The following is a 27,171-nucleotide window of genomic DNA, read 5'->3' as shown; positions in this document are numbered from 1 at the left end:
TATCGAAAATATATGTATGCTATTTACAGTCTTATGTGATCATATATTATGCCAAAGAAGTGTTTTATTGTGAGATAAATGATAGTAATATATGTAATCGTGAAAGCTTTATAAAGAAGTCTGGAAAGTTGCCAAATACATCATGAAAATTGTATAGTCATTAGTTTAATAAATGTTCGGAATTACATTGCGGTGATATTAAAATTGTTGCCACAGTGCCCTTATTATAGACAGTTTTTTTTCGTCGACTAAAAATGCCAATATGTGGCGTCTGTGAACCTGTCGGTTTGAGATGTTTGAATCAAACTATCAAACTTAGGTACCTACCTTTATTTTCTATTCCACTTCTAGATTTGAGTTTTTTTTATATAGGACCTATTCCCGAAAACCAAGCTGTAATGAGGTAAATCATCTAAATTGAGGTAGGATACACTAAACTTTGGTACTACACAAAGGGTATTTATCCTTTAACGACATCCCAAAACTCACTATATTCAGGGCGCGGCACAAAACTGTGAGTTTCAATCATAGTTCTAGTTATTGCTGATACTTCGAATGAGTATGTAGTGACCATTTGTAGAAAATTACGATTGTTCCTTATTGAAAAAAATAAATACTGTTATACTATGTCTCTGTGGATCTAAAGAGGCCCGAACCATTATCAAGCCGACACGCAGTAAGGGTTGATTGCGACAATAAATAAATAAATCATGATAAAAATTGTCTAAACATTGTCTAAATGCCGTTAAAAAGAATATATGAATGGCAACGCCGCATTTTGTACTCGCTGATAGCTAACAATTTTCCCGCGCAGGAGACGCTCTTTGACATCCAAATTGTAAACACGTGCATTTCGACCTCCGCAAAAATTATAACAAATTGTATAAAAATGTAGCACCGAATAGTATTCTCCAAATAAAAATTGCTGTTTTCGACCATTCCGGTGTTATTTTGTTCACTTCCAAGTCCCAAATGACAGATGATATCAAACACCTGCATACTGAGTGAGAAGAGGAAGCATCTTCTCGCTCCCGACATGACGGGAGATGGTAATACGTTAATGAATATACTGCAAATAGATTACCAGGTTACCACTTTGTATTTTAAGTTAATCAATATCTAGCACTACCAGCGGAAATCGGCACTTAATGCCGCTACCTGACGATATCCAAAACTCAACCAGTTTCAAATCGACATTTTTTTTTTAATATGCAAGGCAGCTGCATGAAACTCTTTTCCTTTGCTGACGTAACATAACACGGGGATTAGGACTTGATTAGGCCCCGAGCATTGAATACATTTAAAATTTTCCAGATTATTTTCTTGGAAGTATTAATGGCAGGTGCTTTTAAAAAATATGCAAAATTAATTTACTTGGTCCGATTCTGTGGGTTGCTTGATATGTAAATATTAAAAATAATATATTCTTTAACACGTATTTAAGTTTCTCTCGTATCTTTGCACACTCAAGAATCATACCTTTTTATAAACACATCAGACCCGGATGGTTTCACACTTTCCGTTATTTTATTATTCCCTTGTCTAAATCATTATACATGCTACATAAAAAAATCGTTCGTCAGATGTCCAATATATGGCCAACGGTATAATTAAGTGTTGGAAGGCAAGTATATTTATTTAAAAATCCAATTAATTTGTATTAGAGGAAATAAACCATGCCGAGTTATATTATCGTAAATATGAGATGATTCGAAGATAAATCAATACATTACATCGAAAATTCCTTCGTCATCATTCGTCAGATGCGAAATATATGGCCGGCAGTATCATTTCTATTGCCGATTCGTTTCCCTTACTGCCTAAAGCGAGAGTTTTATTTCTATATCCGTCTCCCGGGTCGTTTTTATGTTATTGAGCCGCGTCCGTGATTTTTCTCATATAACGGACTTTTATTCCCGTGTAATATAGGCTCCGATACTTTGTAGATTTCGGTTAAGATTTCCCTGGTGCAATCTCGATTGGAATATATATATACTATAATATATTTGTATATATTTCGTAATGCAGGCAAATTTGACAAACATTCTACTTAATATATAGCAGTCTCAGAAATTCCTTAAATACCACTTGAAGTAACGGTCCATAGCTTTACCAATTAAACTATTAGTTAAACTGCTATTTATTTCGATATTTTGAACAATGTACGATCCTGAAGAATTCATTCCGTCAATAATGGAAACGAACTTTTGTAATTTAAAATAAAGATAACGATTAACTTTCATTCCTGGATGGCGTCAGATTATCATTTTTTTAAGCTGTTGCAAACTATGCACAAGTTATATACATAGTTGTCTGTCACCTTCTTTGAAAATCATTTTAATTAGAATCAATATTGAAGATACATCACTTGGTAAGTAATGCTTCAGAAAAAATTCTATCACAAAAATCTTGGATTGAACGTTAAGCGAATACACGTTTCTTGCTTGCATTATTAAACAATATAAAAAATGTATTATGTTATTTTATTACATCGATTTAAATTGAATACTATGGTGGATATAATAATTATGTTAATTAAACATACAATCATCTCAGGTGCGTGGTTATTAAGTTGTGTGAAAATTTGACTTGGCAACATTATATAAATTACAACTCGGGTTGACTCGACGATCAAAAACCCACTAAAACAATGAATGGTTAAATAAATTATGAGAATTATTTATATTTATATATAATTTGGTATTTATTTGTTTGACTTTTAATACTGTCTGAATAATTTTCATTTTGACATAATGAAAGCGATGATTGGCTAGATACGTTATTTTGTTATTGTTTTGGTAAGTAAAATAATTAAATGTATATCGATCAACAATACTTCAGCTTTAATAATTCAACTAGAAATACATATTTTATAATATAATTTTTTTTTGTGTCTACAGCTTTAGGAAAAATTACCTCGTCGGGAGTTTAATTGGTTAACTGAAATCTTGCCCGGTCGAATTTTAATGTTTGTTTCTCAGGCTTCTCAAGTTAATTAATTAGTTAATGAAAAATGCGGAAGTACTTAGGTACTGCGAATTGAATAAAAAATAATTAAATGTATTTTTAAGTATATTGTTTATCATTTTAACTGGAACTTCATGTTAACAGTATTTAGATATATGTACCCATATTAAATTTATGATTGAAAATTCGCATTGCTACATTGTGACGATTAATAAAGTTGAAGGAAAACAAAAGATTTCACTTGTCATAGCTGTCAATCGCGTTATTCGAAATTCAATAAGGAAAATGATTTATTCTGTCGATAAGTAAAGAGGGGAGGGAAAGCTTTATGAAAGCTGTTATTCATCGATGATTCACAATATTCAAAAGTTTCCGCGAGCTGAGATTTCTTTGATCCGGTGCACGGAGGCTTCTACGGAAGAGGCGATAGCTTGCCGAACCGTTCGGAAACGTCAATCGCAGATAGAAATAGAGTAGATGCAGGTTGGATGCGAATTTAGTGATCCATCAACGCACACTGTTAGATATTTCTAGTATTTGGTTGTATTCAAGAGTAATTAAGAACTATAACAAAATCGTTTTATATATAATGTATCTACCGTAACATGCAAATATTAATATTTTATTTACACACCTAATAGTCTCATTGTTAAAATCATTCCTAATAGTTATAATTACACTTGTTCATCATTAAATTACTTAGTTTAAACTCCAGCATCTGAATGAGATTTTTTTAGTACAATACCTTTAATCATGTCAGACCTACAGTGCGTAGATCGATCTTGTAACATCGTTTAAACGTTTGGTGTAAGTACTGTGTGGGACTAACGTGCCATCTATTTTTGGTTTTCTGTCCATGTTCCTAATTTTCAAAATTGTCGTCGTCACTGTATGGCAACTGATCGCAGAATTATTGTCATTACTGCACCGCGATTTCCTAACTATCGACTCGTGTGGCACCAGACGACATGACGTAATTGTGACGTCAGCCAATACACACTCGAGGCATGCCGGCCAGCGCGCAGTGCTCATCGTAGATATTATTACGTTGAAACACCTATATGTGTATGGTGACAATGAATAGCGCCGCTGTCTGAGTAGCGTTATTTTCTCGGGTGCTATTATCACTCCGGTAGTACGTCACAATGATGTCATATAACGTCATGTCGACCGGGCAGCTGGCACTCGCAAGTTCTAACATAGGGCCCCTGTAAACAAACTATAATATCTTAATACCCAAATAGGTACTCAAAAAGTTGGTCATCAGTTTGCTGACTTACACAATCTTCGCAAGATACACATATACGTAAAAAACAAAATAACCAAAGTAGGTAGGTAATACGTGTTACGGCTTGTCTTTAATGCTTCGAATGTATGAGGAAAGTGTGCACAGGCGAAATCAAAGTAATCTAACTCGTCCATCTCTATCCACCGTATCAAGTATTTGTAATGAGTTAGAACATGTAATAGTGTTTTTAAAAAACACATTTGTCACGGCATCAATTGTGTATTTATAATGGCAGCGCGTTTGGCTGTCAACCGAAAGGTTGGTGGACTTAACAGCTGACAATAGACATTTTTTTTGTTTTTCTATATTCGCATTAGCTATGATAGTTTTTCGTTACACATCAGCCGGATTCATTTTGCCAGTGGACGTTAAAACCGATAGTAAATAAATTATTGTTAATAAAAATAGTGGACACCTTATCAGCCATACCTACTTATTTATTTTCGTTGAACTTAGCACACAAATTACAAAATGGTGTTGGCTAATTATTAATTTAACCATTTCTAAAACAAACCAGAAGAGATTAATCTAAATTATGTATGATTTATGATACTTATAGAAAATTGATTTATTTTTAAAAGGATTCGAACTCGGAATTCAGGCGTTCAACTTACGCTTCGTATAATTTGCTGACCTGCTTTGAAAATATTCCGGTAGATGGCACTCCCTATTTTATATTTCAGCATATTATGTAATGGCGGTACCTACATTGGAACAATCCCTTTTATAAATTAATGTAATACAAAACACTGTCTAAACTTTAGTAAGGAGTCTTCTCCAGTACAATTAGCCAATATCCAACAATGGAAATAGTAATCCATTCATAGTATTACCTAATTGACTGCATTCCTATGACTGTGACTGTACTTGAGACCATTTCGCTCGGTTGATGTCAGTGTTTCAGCAATTCCGTAGGGAATCGGCACTAATGCTGTAGTCAGTAGTGACTGCCGCCTAAGGCTTCGTGAAAATGAAAACTTCCACTCGGATAGAGCCTTTGTTCGGCGGCCTTCCGCCTAGGCATCCCACCTCCCCACAGTGCTTCCTTGCTTCTATACCATTGCTGAGCCGAGCTTTCAGCGGAGCTTTTAAAGAGTTATTTACTCACCTATTTAAAATATTCACTTATAAATACTTTGAAACTATTGATGATTTGTTAATCGATTTTCATATCAGCATAATCGATTACTTATGTTTGTTACCTGCTTCTATTTAGTAAGTATTAATTGTTGTGTTGTGTATTTTTTTAATATTACAACATCACAAGAAGGCACCCGGAAGCTTTAATCAACGTACACACCGCGAGTTGAATGTATCGAGCTGTGTTTCACGAGTAGCTATCACTTTGGTTACTCTACGCAACCTGAATCCATGCCGCGGTAATCTATCACAGGAAGATCCACCGAACATTAGTTGCACAATTTCGTTTGGGGATTTTAACAAATTATTTACATATTTTTTATAATGCAACGCAGGGAACAATATGTCATTAATTTCTTATTAATTTCAGTATTGCAATTATGTACCTATTTTCTTCAAAATATGAAATGGGAATAGGCAGGCCATATCGTCTGACAAAATGTCATGATCACCACCACCCAAGAAGAGGTATTAAAACACCTTAAGGGCGATCGTGCGGAGATAGCAAGGCAATACCTCCATCCAGCAGTGGATCGAAATTGGCTGAGATGATGACGACCATTGCCTACTAAAGTAGAAAGCCGATACATTCACAACGACTGGTCCTACTGTTTCCGCCCCTCTCGTTGTTGTCTATATATGAACTGTTATTGTTCTATAGAGTGCTCATACTGACGCGTCTGTCGTGTTCACACAGAGAATGGTTTGATTTGAATAGATAAGTTACGTGATAAATAATACACTAGCATTAACACATCTTCTACAAAATATGTAATGCATAGATCAATGTTACATATTTTTTTGTAAATCGATATTACCACCGGTTTTTGTGTGAAGGACTAGTCTGACTTTGACAGCTGATGAATAACAGGAATGTATATTATTTATAAATAACACTGATAGTTAATGTATTTGAGGATTTTTTTTAATTCAATTTGAAACGGAAACATCGAATCATTATGTCAAGCAATCAGGGATCTGATTTTTACAGCTGAAAAGTGGACCACTCGTTGCTTGTGCAAACAGTTATTTTTTTTCTTTTCTTTCGACCATGTCCGATCCTAATAGGATCATATGGGCCTCCACAGAGTAGAGGTTTGTATTGACAGATTTTGTTTTTTACGAGAAATGGATGTCAGCCACTTGCTCAACCTATGAGTCTTATACTATGGAAATTGCACTCAGGCTTTATTAATCTAAAGAAGGGCGGTGAGACGACGCAGACTCTGATTATTTAACACTATCAACTAATTAACTTAATTAGTTGTGTTTGTGCTGCTTTAACGTGGAAACTTTAATACTGTTCATAATAAGTACTGATGCATCTTCACTTCTTGACCCTTACCCAACCCCTCGCGGCCGCTACGTGATTTCTGAAAAAAAAAACACTTTGATTTCTCGCAAGTCATCCGCCCCTTCTACTGCCCCTAATATCCACCACTACCGCCCCCGTCGATACCTACCCGATAATATTAAGTTGAGTCGACATGGATACCTTCTTGCTTATGACAGCCCCTGGCTCGGAGGTCATTTATCAAAATGATACAGCGATCGTCAATTTTTAGTGGCGGTGGGTCAAGTGAAGATTCTATTAAGGCATATTAGTTTCAAGTTCAGATTCTAAAATACATTATTTTTTTTATTTTTTCTTGTAGTATTTCAAACTATGTAGAATATATTTATATTTAACAATAATCAATTTTTGGTTTAGTGTTGAAATGAAATAGTGATTCTTATTGAATTATTTTTCTTCTCTTAGTACTTTGGAAGTTATACACAAGTATGTTTGTAATTTAAAAAAATGGTGGCCGTATTAATGTAGATGTTGACCTGTTTAATGGTGATATATAAAACTGTTATAATACCTACACAAATGATATTTAAATTTTTGTCTAAATAATTTGCTTTTAATACTATTTATAATAGTTGGTTATAAAAATGAATAAAAGTATTTTTTATAAAATTAAATAAGTATAATTTATATAAATTTATGAAAACTATGCCACTGTTGTGAACGAAAAGGAAGGCAGATATTGATATAATACATACAATCGTTTTATTGTGGCTATCTAAACATAAAAAGTTTATTATCTGAATCTTTAAAATTTGTTATCGTGGAACGTTCCGAGGATGGGTTTATAATCAGAAACAGCTGTCAATACAAAACAGATCTTGCTATCAACATAAATAAATTAAATATATTAGAATTATTTATTTATTTATTTATAAAAAAAGAGTATTACGGCATTACAGCTATTGGCCAATGCGCCATAATACATAATAAATACAAATGTATAAAAATATCTTAATTACAAATAACAATAAAAAGACAGCATGTGTAAATATTAATGAAATATGATAATTTATACAATTATAAATTTAGCCTATTTAATACATCCACAAACATTATATCTTATAATATATAAAAATTAATATTTGTGTGTTTGTGTGTTTGTTTGTTCGTATTTAATGCGCAGCCATACCGTTCATCCGATTGCGATAAAACTTTGTAAACTTATTGCTTGCACTTGCGGGAAGAGTATAGGCTATACTAATATATAAAAATGAATGTCTGTCTGTCTGTATGTCTGTCTGTCTGTGTGTCTGTCCCGTATGCGTTCCTATACCATTCATCCGATTGCAATGAAATTTTGGCAAGTGGTTGTATGCACACCCATGAAGGTTTCTAAATTAGAAAAATCATCATCTTCTTCTTCTTCTTCATTCTATCTTCTTTTATTCGTATGGTCCCTATACCATTTATCCGATTGCGATGAAACCTTCATCAGTTGTTGTGGTAACACCCGCAATGGTTTTTGAATTAGTACAACCATCTTCTTCTTCTTCTTCTTCTTCTTCTATTCTATATTCTTCTATTCGTATGCGTTCCTATACCATTCATCCGATTGCAATGAAATTTTGATCAACTGTTGTGCTCACGCCGCAAAGGTCTCTGAATTGTTACAACTATTTTCTTTTTCTTCTATTCTATCTTCTTCTATTTGTATGCGTTCTTATACCATTCATCCGATTGCGATGAAATTTTGACCAGTTGTTGTGAGCACGCCCGCGAAGAGTTCTGAATTAGTACAACCATCTTCTTCTTCTTCTATTCGTATGCGTTCCTATACCATTCATCCGATTGCAATGAAACTTTGGTGAGTTGTTGTGCCCTTGCCCGCAAACGTTTCTGAATTACTACAATCATCTTTTTCTTCTTCTATTTGTATGCGTTCTTATGCCATTCATCCGATTGTGATGAAATTTTGACCAGTTGTTGTGCGCAAGCCCGCGAAGGTTTTTGAATTAGTACAACCATCTTCTTCTTCTTCTATTCGTATGCGTTCCTATACCATTAATCCGATTGCAATGAAACTTTGGTGAGTTGTCATGCGCATGCCCACGAAGGTTTCTGAATTATAAAATCATCTTCTTATACTATTCGTATGCGTTCCTATACCATTCATCCGATTGCGATGAAACTTTTGTCAGTTGTGTGCGGTTTCTAAATTATTATTATATAACATACAAAGTTTGTTGTTTGTTTGTTCCATCCAATTTTGATTTTTTTTTACTACATATTTATAACATTAATAACGTTTGGATTCGATATTAATTTAGTGTTCTTATGTTTGACCTTTACTCCTATTATAATTATTTTCATATTGCCATATTGTATTACACAGATATTTTAATATTAAAGAAATAATTATCTCTTATTATTTTTCAAATATCTAAGATAAATATAACCACGAAGCGACCCCGTGCGAAGCCGGGTACTTCAGCTAGTAGATAATAAAAAACAAATCAACCTTTATGGTGCCATCAAATACTATTGAAATACTATCAAAAGACTCAAAAAGACATCAAATACTATCAAAAGACTATTGTAAACCATTATAATGGAGTTCTACCACGTAAACACAAATGAATCAAGGCATATGCCACAGAACAAATCATTAATACGATATAAATCCGAAAACCAGTCGCCTTAACCCAGGTCATTGAATGCACTTTAGGATTATGGCTTAATAGCAGCCATAACATGCAGGAAATACAGAATCTCCGGAATGTCGTCAAATATCACCAATATTGAATGAGCGCTTCTTTATTATATATACATGTTAAATGGTATACAACCACACCATTACCCTTATTTTTGCATTTTGATACATGGTAGAAACGAATACATACCATGAATCCATTTATTACCTCGACTTAAAAAACGACGTTCTTTACTTCAATACACCACTTTAAAATATATTGTAAGTTTTGCTTTCAAGTAGGTACTTACCTTATTATGTGGCTTAAAGTTGTGATATTTTCTAAGTACATTTCCACGTGTCTGGAATCATTCACTTGCCCCGAAAGCCCCCTGCATGGAATAGTATGTTTTTTTCTCCTCGTGCATATTGCGTATATTTCGTAGTTTCCCCACGTAAACATATAAATTTGATTTGGCTGTATGTAAAAAGTTAATGTTCGATACGGACCACGAAACTGCATAAGAGGGTTGTTCCATGAACATTTTTACATCGTATCTCATATGCTGGTTGACCACTTAGGTATACCCGCCGAAAATATTCGATTTTATTAATTTATTATAAGTACCTACTTCTGTAGCTATTTATTCATTTAAGGGTTTACTATTTAAGGATCGCCATTTGTAGTTGTTCAAATACAAAGTTTAATTTTTGATATGCGGATACATAATTGATTGATATACTTACAGAAATGTTTATAATGGTTATTTTATTGTATTTGTTACGCCGATTGTGCGAAATTGACTATTTCATGAAATGGGCAGAATTTTGTCTAATTCATGTAATAGTCAAGCCCGTTGCCTTATTCATGAATAATTAGGTAAATTATCTGCCGAGTGCGTGAATTCGCCAGGGTATGGAATTCTAAAACTGTCAACATGACAGTAGGAAAAGTAAATTTAATACGGATGGTTTTATTAGTTATAATTGGACATAATATAATATTATTAGGTTAGGTTAGGTTATGTTTTGTAATTCTGAATTCAACTGAATGTCCATTTTCAAGTTAGCTAACAAGTGTCAACAAACTATCAAATCATACTATCACAAACAAACAATCGACCATTGCAAGATTGATACCCAAGCATGAATCAAATCGCGAAAATACCTTTTAATAAAATTCTTCCGTTATCATATTATAGTTCTAGATTTTTTTTAGGCATAGTAAATGGATATGAACGTCATTTTAGTTATTGATTGGTATATTTTTATATAATCAATGACATTTGACACATTTGGTTAGTTTGATTAGTTGCACCGTAGCGCTACTATCTAATTTTCCCAATGCATGAACTAGGCAAAAAAATTACTACCGAATTCACGCACTTGGCAGATATTTTGCCTAATTCATGAATAAGGCTTGCATTTTTCATGATTTAGGCAAAATTTTACACATTTCATGTTTCGTCGTCAATTTCGCACATTCGGCGTAACATATGCATTTGTACACTGTATTATATTTTGAGGATGTAGGTAGGTATATATTATATAGATAATATTCATTCATTTATATATGTGAATTTAGTATTTATTAGTTTTATGACTTATGTCATATTAGAGTAGACACAACATGCGTGGAACGACTATTTAACTGAGAGGTTGATTTTGAACTGCTTGATTCAAAGATTTTATATCGACTGAATATTATAATCTAATAATATAATATTTCGATAAGTTCCTTAAATATCGTCTGAGTTCGTTAGTTATAATTGATAGATGTTTCTGTACTTCAAAAAATGTTTGATATATTTACTAATCTATCAAAGTAAATACATATACCTACTTTTATAAATTTATAATTTTATATATAATTTCAAAATAGTGCCGATATACCATGTTCGTCCTACATAATTATTACGAAATTAACTAGTAGGTACTTATATACATCTCAAGCGTTAACAAATTTTGTTACTTTTAGTAATCGGTATTAAATTTTCTGGTTTGACTGGTACTTACGTTTAATTGTTAGCCGACGTCAGAATTTCTTATTTTACCACGTTTTTATTAGCTCGTATTCTTGTTCGTCCAGTACAAAAATTTTCTTGTTTGTCCAATACAAATCTTGCAATCGTTTTTTAACTAACTTCCCGACTAGCTAGACATTTGAAACTTTGAGAATATATCAGAACACGGTGACAATGCATTTTAATACTATTAGCCATCTTTAAGCAGAATTGAACTCATTTTCAGTTAATTCTGTTTTGTATGGAAAGTTATTTCGGAAAAAAATCGTAAAAAGTAAAACACTATTATTAGTTGTAAAGGGGGTCCTAGCAACTAAATTATTAATATATACGTGCGTTATTATGGAAATCAATATGAAATGTCAAAATGACATTTCAATATTCTATCAAGTACAAAAAAGTATTTATTAATACACAGAATTGTCATGTTTATTTGATTCAATAAAAAAATTAAAAACGTGGTATATAAAAAGTTATTTTTATCTTGTAATTATTTTGAAATTTTAATGTACCTAGTTTACTAAACTCTCACTAGACTCATTTTTTGTCGTTCAAATTATCGGACATGGGCATATACGCGTTTGTATAATAATTCATATATAGAAAATTATACATCACTAAGTACTTAATTCCTTATTTCTAAATTGTACAAAAACTTTTACGCATAGAAAGTTAAAAAAAAAAAAGCCGAGCAGTTGAAAAAAATCTCCAATTCATTTTTAATAGAGATTAGTTATTTTTTATTCATACTAGCGTTCTTGCGCGCCGGTGCGATAATTCACCCAGGACACAGGGAGCTCCGAAATTATGCCAGCCATTACGCGTCCCAAATATGGAAAAATGTAAATTTGATGGCAGTAAATAATGTGAAATGTCGCACGAATCTAAAAGATTTCCTCTTAATCTGTCTTCAACATCGAAGCGCGTAATGGAAAATTAGATATTATCGCGACGTACTTACCTATCAAATTTTAATATCAAACAGTTCTGAGAGCATTATATCATCTGTGATTCTAAAATAGATTTTTTTTTTTACTGTGTATTTAATTTGAATAAATTAAAATTATCGTGTGCCTACCTAAATACATCCCTGTGTTTGTTTAAATATTTTTTAGTAAGACTTTTTTTAATGTTGTATCACTTTTTATAGGTATAGGTACTGAAATATTTTTAGGTCAATAATAATATATTATATTACTTGGGCTTAAGTAATTAAATAATAGGGTAAAAAAATTAACCGATGTAATTTAGAGCGTAAAAATTCACCACTGAGACGTATCTACCTTAAATCGGTAAAACTTTTCTCCTCTCATGAGTAAATTCATTGTGATACTTGGCCATTTAAGATTTAAGATAAAGCAGAGGTGTGATCTCATGACGTCAGGGGTGCCAACTCCTCGTTCAGCCCTGCCCCGAAAACTTATAATTATAATTAATGAATCCCGGTCGGACAATAGGGTGGGGACGGTCCGCACCCTTTATCTCACTTCCGCGCCATTAATTCGGGAAGTTGGAGTGGGGGGCGAAGGCGGCGCGGGAATTGTCAGAAAAACATTAAAATCTGCGGAAACGCGACGTGACCTTCCGGTTCGGAGGGGCGCCGGAAATGACGCGGCGGCGTGGAATGCAAGTGCTCTCGTTTCGCACTGCGGACCATTGAACGCGCTATTTAATACATATGTACTCAACTCTTTCATTACACACATTTTCATTTTGAAAATACTTATGTATTTGTTTACAAATTATTCATTTATTACTTCGTACTCAGTTAGACCTTGGATGGTAATATTTCTTATTTGACCCATACGATTTTGTTATATTAAATTATATTACATATACTTATTTTTTTATTAAGACACTATAAATCCAAGAAGTTAATAAATTAACATTAATAAACGATTTTATATTAGATTTAGATGCTATAAAATTCTACATCCGAGTGACTACAACTTACCTAGAGAAGGCTGGAGGTAGGCTGTTAAGATCCGTCATAAATAGTGCATATTAAACTTTGTTAATCATACGTATTTGTTTTTATTGAACTAAGACTACAATTTACAGATAGTGTTGGTTAGTTTTCAAAAATCAATTAAACCCTGCCTAAACCAAACAATAATAGTTTTGGTATATTTGGTCGATGGTACGACGTTAAAGGGTTAAGTTTAATTGTGGTAATTTAAGTTTTTTTTAATTTAAGTTTGACCGTGGTCAGTTTGCAGAAATATACCGTGAATACTTTGCGAATCGTGCCCCTTTTTGAATAATAAAATGCCTAATTCTTGTCAAATTTGGGATCAAAAAAGATTATAAAATATATTTTTTTATCATAAATATGTCACTATATAATGTTAACATTAATTTTACTAATGGTTTTGTAAATGCGTTTAAAAATTAATAAATCTAAAAAATCTTAACACCGCTGCACATGGACGTACTGACATATGACTATATTCTAAAACATTAGAGCGAGAGGTTTAAAAGAATACTATTTTATGTAATAAAAATACTTTATGCAGTCATCAAAATGTTTAAAATAAATATAAAGTATAATAAAGCTTCAAAATTATATAAATAGATTATCAACTACGTTTAAGGAATGTCCAGGGTTATGCTCTGAAAATACCATAAAAGCTCCATTTTGACCTACGCTGAGCATGTGGGCCGTTATATGAGTATCTATTCATATCGCAAACGAAAAATTTGTTGGCATATTTCAAGATGTATAATATTATACTTGATTCAACTTTTGTAAAAAGGTCATGGATAATTTAAAAAAAATAAGCCCTAATATTATACTGGTTACATACTACTGCTACCGTAACATATATTTGTAAAACGCAACTAAATGGTTTTCCTTGTATGCCCATATGACGTATACACGTTTTACTTAATACCTAAGTGTGAAACATATAACTAACTTTTGCAATAAGTTGACTTATAAATTAAATTCTAATGTTTGTACAAGACCTCTCTCAAGGGCGAGGGGACCTCGCTCTCGTTAGTGCTCCCCGCGAAGGGTTGAGGGAGACCTGGTGCACTAAGATAATCACACTTTTGGGGCTTATTTTTTTTAAATAAGTGATATTCAGCAGACGCCTCAACTTTCGGCCATGTTTCAAATTTATGTCACGTTCGCCGAAGTTTATTAATAAAAATGTTATACCGTTTGAATTATTTTACTATTTCGAAATTACAGAGAATTTTTTGGAACAGGTGTAAATGGAATTACCGCTATAAGTAGTGTTATTAACGTTACCTTTTTATCCTTTAAATTTTATGATAAAACCCAGCACACTCTGATCCTTTGGTCAATATGAACCATATGACGGTTTTCTCGAGCATTTATTTAGGTTTCTATGACAGGACATGGTGTGTTCGTCTGAAATGTCTCTGGAAGTGTAAACCGTAGTAGGAATTAGTTTACCTGTAGGCTATCTCGAATTCATACGTATTACTCAGTAGCGAATTACTAGACGGTTATTGTTATTGTTATTACATTACATATAATATTAATAAAAATAAATTTTATATTATCATTAAGAGACAAACATAATAACATAAACATCGTAATATAATTGATCTACAAACAGATGCGCTGTGTCATATACTGGTTATCACCAATCAATGTTGCCATCTTTTTCTATGTTTATAATAGTATAATAGGAAAAAAAAATGTTTTTCTAAAAAAACTATAGTAGGTTCTTCCAGGAATATTTTATATCTACTCATATCCTTCAAAATTACCTTTAATATTATGTTTGGCATATTTGCGAAAAATTATAGTATTTTACATTTTTAGCGAATTCAATATTATAGTATTATACTATAATTATAGACACCAATACTCGTGCGTTAAAAGGCTGTAATAATCCGTACGTACATGTATGATGTTTTTATATAGAATTTCGTGATATCTGCTGGCAGATTGCACTTGAGGTTAAGGGTTTTCAATTTTCAATTATAAGCCTTCAGAACAGCTAATCAAAAAATAGATCATTTAAAAAAAGTTTTTTATGGCGTTGGATCATATTTAATTTTATTTCGTATAGATTTAATTGAATTTTAAAAACTATGATATTTTTCTGCATAAACATTAGTGAGCGGTTTTTCACGCGACAATTGAACCGTGCGATATTTGCGTCTGCGCAGTAGAGCGATAGTGGCGAACCTGCCGGTAAAAAAAACGAAGTACACCGCGCAGTAACACATTTTGAGGTTAACCGAGTTTCACGACCTACCATAAAATGACAACATCGCGTCTCGCTTACTCTTGAAGAATGAGATTGGCGAGACAGTCAGCACTTTTACATGTAAACAGTTATTATCGCGATGTTTAAAATACACACTATTTGTGCAAGTTAATCCATGCACGTAATAGTAATACGTGTAAGATCGATATATTATTTACGTTATTTTATATTGACTGTCGAATAACAAACAAAAAATAACATTATAATAAAATACTTTATATCTTACTGAGAATAATGACTAAAATATTGCAAAAATTTTAATGCATTGTCATCGTCAATCAGCATTTTAATGTTGAAATGATTTAAACTAAAATTAATTAATGATAAATTAATAAATGAAAATTAATGTTTTAATGTTTAAAAAATATCGAATCATTCGTTACTGACAAAATATATCGCAAGTATCGGCCAAAAAGTTTCGATAATAATTATTGTCGATTGTCTTTTTCTGATTCCAGTCTGTAATGTACGTGATACTATTTATAATAAGTATGTACCTACGCAATATATGTGTTATTATTTATTAGTGTTGATGAGTTATCTCTATTAAATTACATTAAATGCTTACATTAGAGGAGTTCACGTCTCAATTAATGCTTAATAAATCATATTACATTGTATAGTGGTGGTTGGTGATAGAATCCATTACTTGATAACTTGTCATCGCAGTTCAAATAAATTACACCACACATGTCATTTTTGATTGGGCCGACACAGGCGGAACATATTGTGTCATACCTACCGCTATAGTTGTGATCGTGTAACATGAATGAACTTTTCTGTAAATGTGGTTTTTAATTTATTTGTAATATAAAGATGAAAACCCACTAAAAGGCAGACCACCTTAAGCGTCGCATTAGCAAACGGATATCGTAAGTTAAAATCTTGGCTATTGAGAATAAATTCTATATTATGTGATATTTTTCTTCAAATTTAACGTGAACCAGCGTTGCCAGACGTCCCGATTTAAGGAAAAATAGATTTCCCGTGCAGGAAAGCCGAATTCACGATTAATCAACAAATACAAACAAGGCTTAAACATTCTATTGTTTCGTTCCATCGTTGATAAATTCCCGGAAAAGGTGACTAAAATATTTACAAGATAACAAAGCGTACTAACATCTAATTGCTGTACCGAACGGGTATTTTCTCAGATGAATTTAAAATGGTCAGGCGCAAGAAACGGATTTTCTATTAAGTTGATGAAATCGGAATTATTATTCAATTTAACATGATATACTCATGTGCCGGATTTTACTAATACATTAAGCAGTAGAAGGAAACTATTCGGGAAGTAAAATCTCCAGCCAAGTGTTGCCTCCAGTGTCGGGAAAAATATTATTTTGATAGTTGGAGAGTTTTATCGTTTGTATAGTGTCATTTGTGATTGGTATTTTAGTAATAAACTTTAGAAATATTGAACTGTGTTTTTTAGGTTGTCCCGCTCTTTGTCACCAGTCCTAATTCACAAATTGTTTGATTACATTTTTTTCATAATCCATTAAACAGCCGATATACTGCTAAATAGGCATTAGTGAATCGTAGCATTCCATGTATCAGGCTCTAAGGTTATTAACATGGTAGGTACTTATTACTAAATATGTTTTCCTTGTATTTATAATTTTAATTAGTATGTCCATAGTGTGACTTTCGTAAGCGGGGGATAACGGTATATTTATCCTTTTAATCGTCTAAACCTAAACTGATCCAGCTGACAACGTTGAATCGATTTCAATCAAACTGTAATATTTCATCGTAGGTACGAAAAAATAACTATTATTTCATGTAATACATAATATGTTCGTCGTTTGATTGACTTTTTATTGAATTAATTAATAATACCTACATTTTTTTAAATCTACAATTCTGCCTGAATGCATTTTAGTTGGGTATTTTAATTGGGTTTGTGTTTCCCTGAAACACTTTAGCGCATTGATAACGTCTTATGAATCAATCGAAATTCTGGGGACTGGAGTCTTTCGAGATGGAAATGAAAATATCCTGGGATGATCACATCGCCAATGAAGAGGTTTAAAGACGATCCAATAAGAATCTATAGCTCCTATCAAGCGCAGAAGAGCTGCATACTTCTACCATATTTACCGCAAAGAGGAATATGATTTAATCCAACTTATAATGCAGAGAGAGGTAGAAAGTAGCAGAGACGTATATATACAGAGATTCTCTTAGCTACACCTGTAAATGACTCAATGTCCAAGGCGTTGGGGATCTTGTAGGTATGACTGGCCCGGGAATGGGAGGTGTACTGCAAGATGCATAGCAATATATATATTTCTGTGAATCTAAGCTAAATACTTTTTCGAATTTGTTGTTTTTTAAAAGAAATGAAAGGCGGTAGATATTAATATATTTTTTTATACTCGCTTTATATATTCAACTATTTATTTTATTCACTAACACATTAAATCGCTTAAACATAATTACGCCAAAGTGGCAATACGTTTAAGTTTTGTATTATTCCATTTGTGTAATTTTTTACAACCCGGGTTGCGTCTTTCGATATCTTTAGAAATCATGCGCTTTCACCAATATTTAATACACACTGACACTAAATACAGTTAATTCTCGTTTAAATAACAATACATAAAAGGAAAATCTTATTACTAAATAATGAAGCAAGTACGGAAAAATATGTAGTAAATAGATTAGATACTCGTTGTTAATACATTCACCAAGCACAATAAAATGTAATTATAATGGACCATAAATAATGGACCCACGTAAAATGTTGGGAACAATAAAATATCCTAATGTTATTCTAACTTGCTGCCTTACTTAGAAATTTGGTTTTTATGTAATTTTATTGTATTTTTATATAAACGAGAATTAACCGTATTCTGTATGCAATTGCCATAGATGAGTGTGCATAGTGACTAAAGATACCGAAAAGCGAAACCCGGGTCGCAAAAAATGATTCAAATGGAATATTACGAAACTTAAATAAACTAGATGTTTAGTTTTTACATTTATGTTTTTGTGTTGGTATTATGGACCATTTCGCTACTGTGTGACATCATTAATTACTGGAAATGTTTAAGTTATAGAGTATGCTAAATCGATCAATTTTCTAGCAAACGAAGTAAAAAAAGACACAGTGAAAATGTTTCCAGGTGTGTGATGAAGTTATAATGAAATTTCCTTATCTGTCTTAATCGAATCGATTAGTTTCTGGTCGCCATTTCACCTCTCATTCCAACTATGTTTTACATATAAAATAATAAATAATAATACGTAGGCATATAGGTACAGGCATGCACGTAACCAACGATTTGGTGTTTTCCCATATAAAACCGGCTGCGGTCGAATTAAATCGATGTGATTAATTTGTTATTTGTGATTGAATCGTTTGCGGCGGCCATGTCGAATTTGTCAATGTTGTTTTTATCGATAACCCCAAATACACTCGTTATATTGGTGGCGGTCGACGAAATGTGAGCTCGGCAAATTTTACATATAGATATCTTAAAAATATTCTGTTTATAATATTAATACTATCGACCAAAGGTACTTGATGGAATTTGAATTTAAATTCTAATGGATTTAAGTTTTGTACTATTCCATTTGAGTCGTTTTTTGGTTTAGGTACATGCGAGACATTATGGTCAATGGTATTGATATACAACATTTATACGTATGTATGTATGTTGATGTAAGTATGTATACGTATATATTAGGTGGGCTTATTTGTGGATTTGTTATATTTAAAAAAAATAATATTTAAAAAAGTAGGTATCTTGTAAGTATATTATTGAATATTAGTTGTTTAACTAAAAACTCTTAAAGACTGATATCATAGATATATCTCAATATTTAACTCTATTAATTCCCAATACGTTACCATTGTTCCCAGAATGGACGATTTTACACCTAGTGTAGTATTTTCATTGTTTATAATTACTAATGATCTATTATTAGGTTTTGACGATTTATATACGCTTATCGAGTGTATTATTATTGATAAGGTAGGGGTTTTTTTTTACAAACACTTCAACTATTCACAATTTGTTTGTTATAATTTTTTATTGTGATCCTTGACTCAATAGGTAGGTGACAAAGTTTTTACCTACTTCATTGTGTTGATCTGTTATATAAGTTAGAGTTAATTATTGTATTCGTTGTTAGTGTGTATTTGCCTTTTGGTGGGTGTACTGAGGATGCCGAAAGGCGAATCCTGGGTCGCAAAAAAACGACTCAATGGAATAGTACAAAACTTAAATCCATTAGAATTTATATTCTGTTTACATGAAAAGTGAATATTTTCTTAAAAGTATATCTTAACTACCTTAACCTTTGAATCGCATTATCCCATATATGAATTCCTTCTGACGTGCTTCCACGGGCAAACATACGTTGAACGCTATTAAGTAATTAACATGCACGCTGTTCCATTGTAATTCGTGCTTAAGAAATTTACAGTGCCATACTAGGACTGAGCTTCTTAAACGACATAGTAGAAACGCCTTTTATTAACGGGTTTGTCCCTGAAGGACTCTCACGTGAATGCAGCAAAGATTGTTTTACAGCCTCTGGTTGCCTCTTAACCCTACAGCCACTATCCTACGCGTTTCCATAAAATGATAGTACCTATCAAAATCTTGAGTTTTTTCCAGATTAGATTTACTAGTTTTGAGTTTTTGTTTTATTTACCTTTCAATATCGAAGTAGGTAACACCTTACACCTAATTACATTTCTCAAAAATCCATAAATATTATATCATTTATAAATCATGCAAAATTATTGATTCAAATTACTTAAGTAGGTATGTATATTAAATTATGCAGGTCGGTCTACTAGTCGATAGCTATTTCGGTTGTAATACTAATATCAATCCTCCATCTTATTTCGTATTTTTGGAAACCGTATCAACATGATTAAATTTAACCCTACCCACCACCTTGTACGAAAAAGCAAGGGCATGTTTATTAAAAAAAAAAATTAACTTTAACTAACAGGTGATGATACTTTGTATATTTTGCATAAGTTTCCATGCATAATGTACCGTTAGTAATTTATTTATTTATGATAAGCAATATTAGTTAGATGTCAATTAATATTATTAAATTCCTAATAAGTATACTTATTGTAAATAATTAAAAGTATAATAATTAAATGTTATCTACACTAATTAATTATACAAAGTAAACATGGGTTTATTCAATTGGCGTTGGAGGGTTAAGGTTAAGGGGTGTCAACTACCATTTTCACTCAGTTTCCTAATAGTTAACGGAACCTGAAACTGCGACAGTATATTCGCGGTGCGTAAGACAATAGCACATTTGTGCCTAATAACATATTTCAACCCTGGGATTGTTATTGTTATGTTAATGCATTCGTTTTAGCAATGTCCTTCCCTTACGCTTGTCCCAGTGCACGACATTACAATGCGACATTAAGCCATTTTCTAAGTAGAGTAATAACTTTTTACGTTAGTTTCTGTTGGATTTCAATGTAAATTAAATCACAAAATCTCATTTCACTTTCTATTCGTTCGGCAATATACTACACGTGTAGGACCGTATTGTCAGTTTTGTACTTGTTTAAATAAGTCGGTTTAAATACTAGTCACACAATTTTCGAATAGATAAGAACTACCTAGCACTGTTTAATCGAATAATTAAACTTGTCTCGAATGAAATGGGATCGAAATACATTTTATTTTAATATTCTTGTATTAATTTTACCTTACCTTGGTATATGAACAACACAATTTCCTCTTACTATTACTATGCGTCGTGAGTTATAATAATTACAAGATAAAAAGAACTTTTTCTTTACAAAATTTTTAAATTTTCTGTTGAATCATATAAACTTGACTTGACTAGCTTAAACTATCAAAAAAAATTTGTCTTTGATAGAAATAATACTGAAATGTCATTTTGACATTTCATACTGACTTCCATAGTAACGCACGTATATATTATTAATTTAGTTGCTTGGACCCCAGACCCCTAGCAACCAATAATAGTGGATTGGATTACGGATTTCTTCCGAAATAACTTTTCATACAAAACAGAATTAACTGAAAATGAATTCAATTCTGTTTAAAGACGGCTAAAAGTATTAAAAGAATGCATTGGCATCGTGTTCTGATATATTCTAAAAGTTTAAAATATCTAGCTTGTCGGTAAGTTAGTTAAAAATCGATTGAAATACTTGTACTGGACAAACAACCATCGGACAAACAAGAATACGAGCTAATAAAAACGTTGTAAAAATATATCTATAATATCTACAATCAAGTACTTAATTATTAAAAACTACGCTTTTCATGTAACCAGAACCCGGCAAATATCTCCATAATGAAAAAAACACCACTGCAATCATCGCATAAGTAAAATCGCCACTTTAGGTTTTCAACTAAAAGGAGACGTTCAAAAGTGGCTTCTTCTACCGACGTTGATCCGGGAAAACTATGACATTGAAAAAAGTATATTTGGGTCATATTGATTTACAAAATATTATGTTATTAACTACTTAGGGCCGTATGTATGAGATTCCCAAATTCTTTATAAGCTATTTAACCGATTTTCCATCGAATAGCTTATAACACTGTTTGTGACGTAAGCGATCTGACGTCACGCGCCATTAAAAATGGCTGCCTCAGCTGTCACTTTCAAATGTCATTCTAATTTTGCATTCATTGCAACAAACGTTTGGTGGAGGCCCTTGTTCGTTTTGTAGATTCTGTAAAACATTTGCAAACTTTAAAAACAGTTCCTAGTCGTGCTGTTTATAAAATACGTATAATTTTGATCCCTAGTCTATAATCTAGATAGTAGGTAACTGATAAAATGCCTCGTACCTATTTCGCTTGCAATATTTCTCATGGAGACATAAGATGGACTTACGTAAGATTACGATAAAATATCTCCGCTTTACCACCGCAAAAATATGTACCTACTGCTGTATCTGGCATTAAAATATACAATTGGAAGCATTCTGCGTTCTTCAAAATATTATGGTACTACCTACCTAGTTAATTATTGTAAGATAACTGTAATAAACAAGGCACAACTCTCAAATACACTGGAAACATCAATAGTTGTCATACGGTGATTGGTATAAATGATAATATTATACATTATTTTCTAAATCATTTGCATTTTCTGTCATTTATTCTTATTCTGTTTTGACATCTATTGAAGTGAAGTTAGTCATAATAATATTCAGTATTGCCACCAAATGTATTCAGTGTTGCCACCAAATGGAAAAGTTTACTGGCAATACAACCTTTTTCGTACAGTAGAATAATTATAAAGTACATGTGATAAAATAGCTGATAAATTATTAAAAGTTAATAATAATTATTCATGTATAATTATTAAATTTATATGTTACCGTTCGCACACTTACAGACACATTTACAATTTCAAAATTTTGAATTATTTATCGGGGAATGAAATTTTATAATACGAACACCATGACACATGAGAAGTTACATTCGTGACGTCACTTAACAGCTAATTACGTTTGTACTCATGCATACAAACGTGCAGTATATAGCCTATAAGGTTTTTGGGAATCTCATGCATACGACCCTTAGATATTTAATAGGTACACAGTATGTTTATTGCTGTGTTATTATTACTCTGTTAAATAATATTTTCAAAATGAATTATATTTATATAATGTAAGCACACACTTCAAGCGCATGTTGTCCAAAATAATAACCCCGAATGGCCCGTATCAAAAGTGAACGAAAACGTAATAACAATAACGCACACATGTTTCCATTTTCATTATTTGACATTTGTCCGGTCACTCCATATCCTGTTTCCGCCCGCCATGCCGCTGCATCTTCGGCGCGCGGGAAAAGCTTTTTGGCGGGAGACACGTCGCGCGGAAGTGTCGCCGCTCCAGACATGATGCAGGCCGGATGTGTTATTTACTAACCGTTTTAAATGCATGTATTTTTTGTTCATTAAGTCTAGTCCAGACCGATGTACATCTGTCCGTAAACACATAATATATATAAAAACGCGAATTGAATATATATTATGCGAATGCACTCATAAACAAGTAGGTGTGGCCATGCTTGCTTGATTTTTTTAAACCTCTTCATCAAAAGTAGCGACTTGTGGTTTTGTGGAATATTTGTTTTTGATTAATACGCACAATTTTTTACGATGTGGACTCTCCAAAATACCTTTTAATTATTTGATAGCAATGTTTAACTTTCAAAAAATATGTGTATGTTGCGGGCACATGTATAATAGTCTGGACTAGGCTGAAATCGTGTTTGGTGTTTTGGTATTAATGTTTTTTTGTTTTTTTTTGTTTCAGGTGTCCCGAAGGCAGTGCTCACAAAAAACAAACAAATGTAAGACAATCTCATTTTTCAAAATAAATAATGCCTTTTTAATCTATCCTTTGAATACAATACTATATGTGCTCGTTTTGAGGACAGCAGCTCTGGTTAGCCTTTGCTGTTCAGGTGCTAGGGGCGTTGTTATACTGGCCACTAAACCATTTATTAACTTCTTCGTCGTTTGCGCTCAGCAGCAGACAATCTTAGATTTAGTTTGTAAATCTGAATCAAGAGTAAAACTACTTAATCAAGACGCTTGATAATATATTAGGGTATATTTGATAGATTTTTATTACTGACCACCCAACCCTTGGCCCGAAAATGATGAATAAATCTCTAAAAATAAATTTAATAAAAACAAAGAATGAATTAATTGTTGATAGCCTCCCTCTAGTTATAGCCTTAAGTTATACATTTTTATGATGAGCTGCCACTGACAAATCAGAATTAACAACTTTCAAGGAATCGATAAACCATGAAAACAATTGAATTCGATCAAAGAAAAACAACTTGGCGTTAAACAAGGTTTCACATTTTCGACGGCAATTCAATTCGAAAATAATACTTACGTTTTGACAATAAAAAATATGTTCGAATTTGCCAGACAGAATCGACGTTCGCATGAAGGGTAGGTATTCCATGGAAATCTTTCTTGCGACGCGTCAGTCAGATATTCACACGACCGTATGCTGGAAATCTGTCAATTATTTGTAGATTTATATTTTTAGACATGTCAGGGTAATTCAGAAAATATTATGGCAGTATTTTTCTTATTTTCAATTTTATATATCGTTTATTTTTGACAAGCTTTTTTCGAACTTATTACCATCTATTTCTGACAACTTTTGTTTATCTATGTTAGGGGTGTTTAAACTAGATTTTATCGTGGGTCGTATTGAATCTCTCGTGAAAGTAGGTATAGGAATACCAGTTTAGCAGTTAAATACAATTAAAAAGATATTCTGCACAAATATTCATATTTGTAAAATGAGTAAGTATATCATTTTAGGGTTAAAAATTTTGTTTATTATTATGTTGATATTTTTATTAACTATTAATTTGTAAGCCTACTTTATTTACTCGACAGGGAATTTTGAAATTATTTTGTTTGAAAAGGTTATCATCATTAAATCGTTTGAAACTCTTATTTGACTTCTCTGCGTCAAAAGTTAGCCGTGTAGATCAATCGCCGTAGATTTTTTATTGATTACCAAAAAAATACACTTAAAATGGACATGTCAGTGATTTCAACGTTGAAAAATTGGTATTCAAAAATGCACGTTCGAATAGAATACCATGCTGTAGAATCGTGCCTTTTAAAAAAACGGCGCGAACGCCATCCAAATCCGGCCATTTTTCAGTGTTGCCTTATACAAAATATATGAGGCAGTGCATTATTATGTTCATAATGAATGTGCTCGTTTTTCACGTCGTATTTATATTAGCGCACTCTGTTTACGCGGCACCTATGATTTAGTACTTCTGTCCGTCCGTGTGTTTTTTCAGCCGAAAAGTTGTATTGTGGGCCGGCCATTTATTTCTTTAATCCGCTGCATAAAAAGCGCGATGACGTATTGCTCTTGACAACAATCCCCGCCGCCATTTTGACTTTTAGGACACTCGGAATGGATGCCATTTATCTAATTCATTTTTATCATACGTTTTTTTTGTTGTCTTTATCAGAATTATCCTCACTTCTCTGCGCAAGTTCGTCGTTTCTGCCGTGCGAGAGTCAGTTGCTGTCCATTTTATTTTCTTGTTACGACAAATAACAGTAGAAAAGGGTAACATAATGTATAGAAAAAAATGGGGCAATGAAAAGGGATTTAGTATCGATATACCTACAACCTACATACTAAATTGATTATCACGACACGTATTTCGTTCTCTTAATCAAATGTAAACGTTGTCATCATCTTATAAGGTAGATTGAAGTATTTAAATTGATAAAGATCATTAGAGTATAGGTAACTACTGTCGTTGTGCCCCATAAGTCTACACACCTGTGATTTTCTGTTGTAGTCTCAATTGAAAGAAACCTTCTAGCTCGTCGTAAAACTTGATTTTTTTTATAAAACTAAGTAGATACTAAGTAAACCGAGAGCAAATTACAATTATTGTATGTATCAGCTGACAGCGTCCCTAAAAGCCACAAACTTAAAACCGGTCAAGATAGTTAGGTTATAAATTGTGTGGACCAGTCCTATATATTTTGTTTTATATACATAATTATATATAGTTTTATATATATAATATAGTTTTATAACATAATTGTAAAAATACAAATTTGAATGGTGTACCTACTCGTACCTATATACAAATTAGAACAATAGGTACACAATGTACTTGAATGGTATTTGGAAGCCTTCGATTCTGGCGCACTCTGGTTTAAGAAGCCATTGCTCTTCATGAAGTATGGAGTCAAAGATAATGACTATGTTACATAATATTGTAACAATGTTTTTCCTGCAATGCAAATTATGTCAAAATACAGCAATCCGTAAACTTTTAAATAATTTCAAAGTAAAACTTTTCAAATTATCCATCTGCCATATAGAAATCAGTTTTATGCACTTCTTCAATTTAATAAAATTGCAAACTTAAAATAAATGTAAATGTTTGAAATGAAATCATGTTTATGATTTTGCAATAATTCTTTTTACTTTTTTAAATTCATTAAAATGCACATTTCAGAGAAAGCAATCTGTGCTCCGGATGGAAAACTTTTTCACTTAACTGCACACTTTCTATTAGTTCTTTCCGCAGAGATGGCGAAACTTCTTTCAGATGTCATCTTAGATGACTTGTATTCGATATGTACAGTAAAATATAATTTTTATTGACTTTCTGAAAGAATTTTTAATCGAATTATTAAAAGGAATAAAATTAATAATTAACTATGTTAAAATTGTGATTTGTAAGTTATAGCGCACACAGTTTTCATATGTTTTTATGGAAGCGACAATTTCATTATTTAAAAATAAAACGAACTTATATGAAACACGTTTAGAAACATAAATAATTAAAATAAATCTTAGATACAAATTTGGCCCCGATGGAATTTGAACCCACATCCAATTGACACAGAGGTGAAGCTATTAACCCAAATATTATCCATGCCAAAATTTCCGTAAAACTATGCATTTGAGGTGTTATTTCAAATTTCATCGAAGTCTGCAACCATATTTG

General features: G+C 32.3%; 1 protein-coding gene across 3 annotated transcripts in view; it reads left to right on the top strand.

The window, feature by feature from the left end:
- Window positions 1-27,171, top strand: part of LOC147070965 (uncharacterized protein CG43867) — an 899,434-nt gene that overhangs the window by 267,590 nt on the left and 604,673 nt on the right. For all 3 annotated transcript variants that reach the window (XM_085948919.1, XM_085948917.1, XM_085948918.1), the window contains one exon: window positions 23,958-23,994. The gene's annotated coding sequence lies outside the window, so the exon portion shown is untranslated. The remainder of the gene's footprint in view (window positions 1-23,957; window positions 23,995-27,171) is intronic.

Source organism: Rhyacophila brunnea, unplaced genomic scaffold (genome assembly GCF_057557595.1).
Source record: "Rhyacophila brunnea isolate RB1 unplaced genomic scaffold, BYU_Rbru_1.0 scaffold_21, whole genome shotgun sequence".
Classification (NCBI taxonomy): Eukaryota; Metazoa; Arthropoda; class Insecta; order Trichoptera; family Rhyacophilidae; genus Rhyacophila; species Rhyacophila brunnea.
Note: the sequence above shows the minus strand (reverse complement) of the source record. Positions and strands in the feature narration are given on the sequence as shown.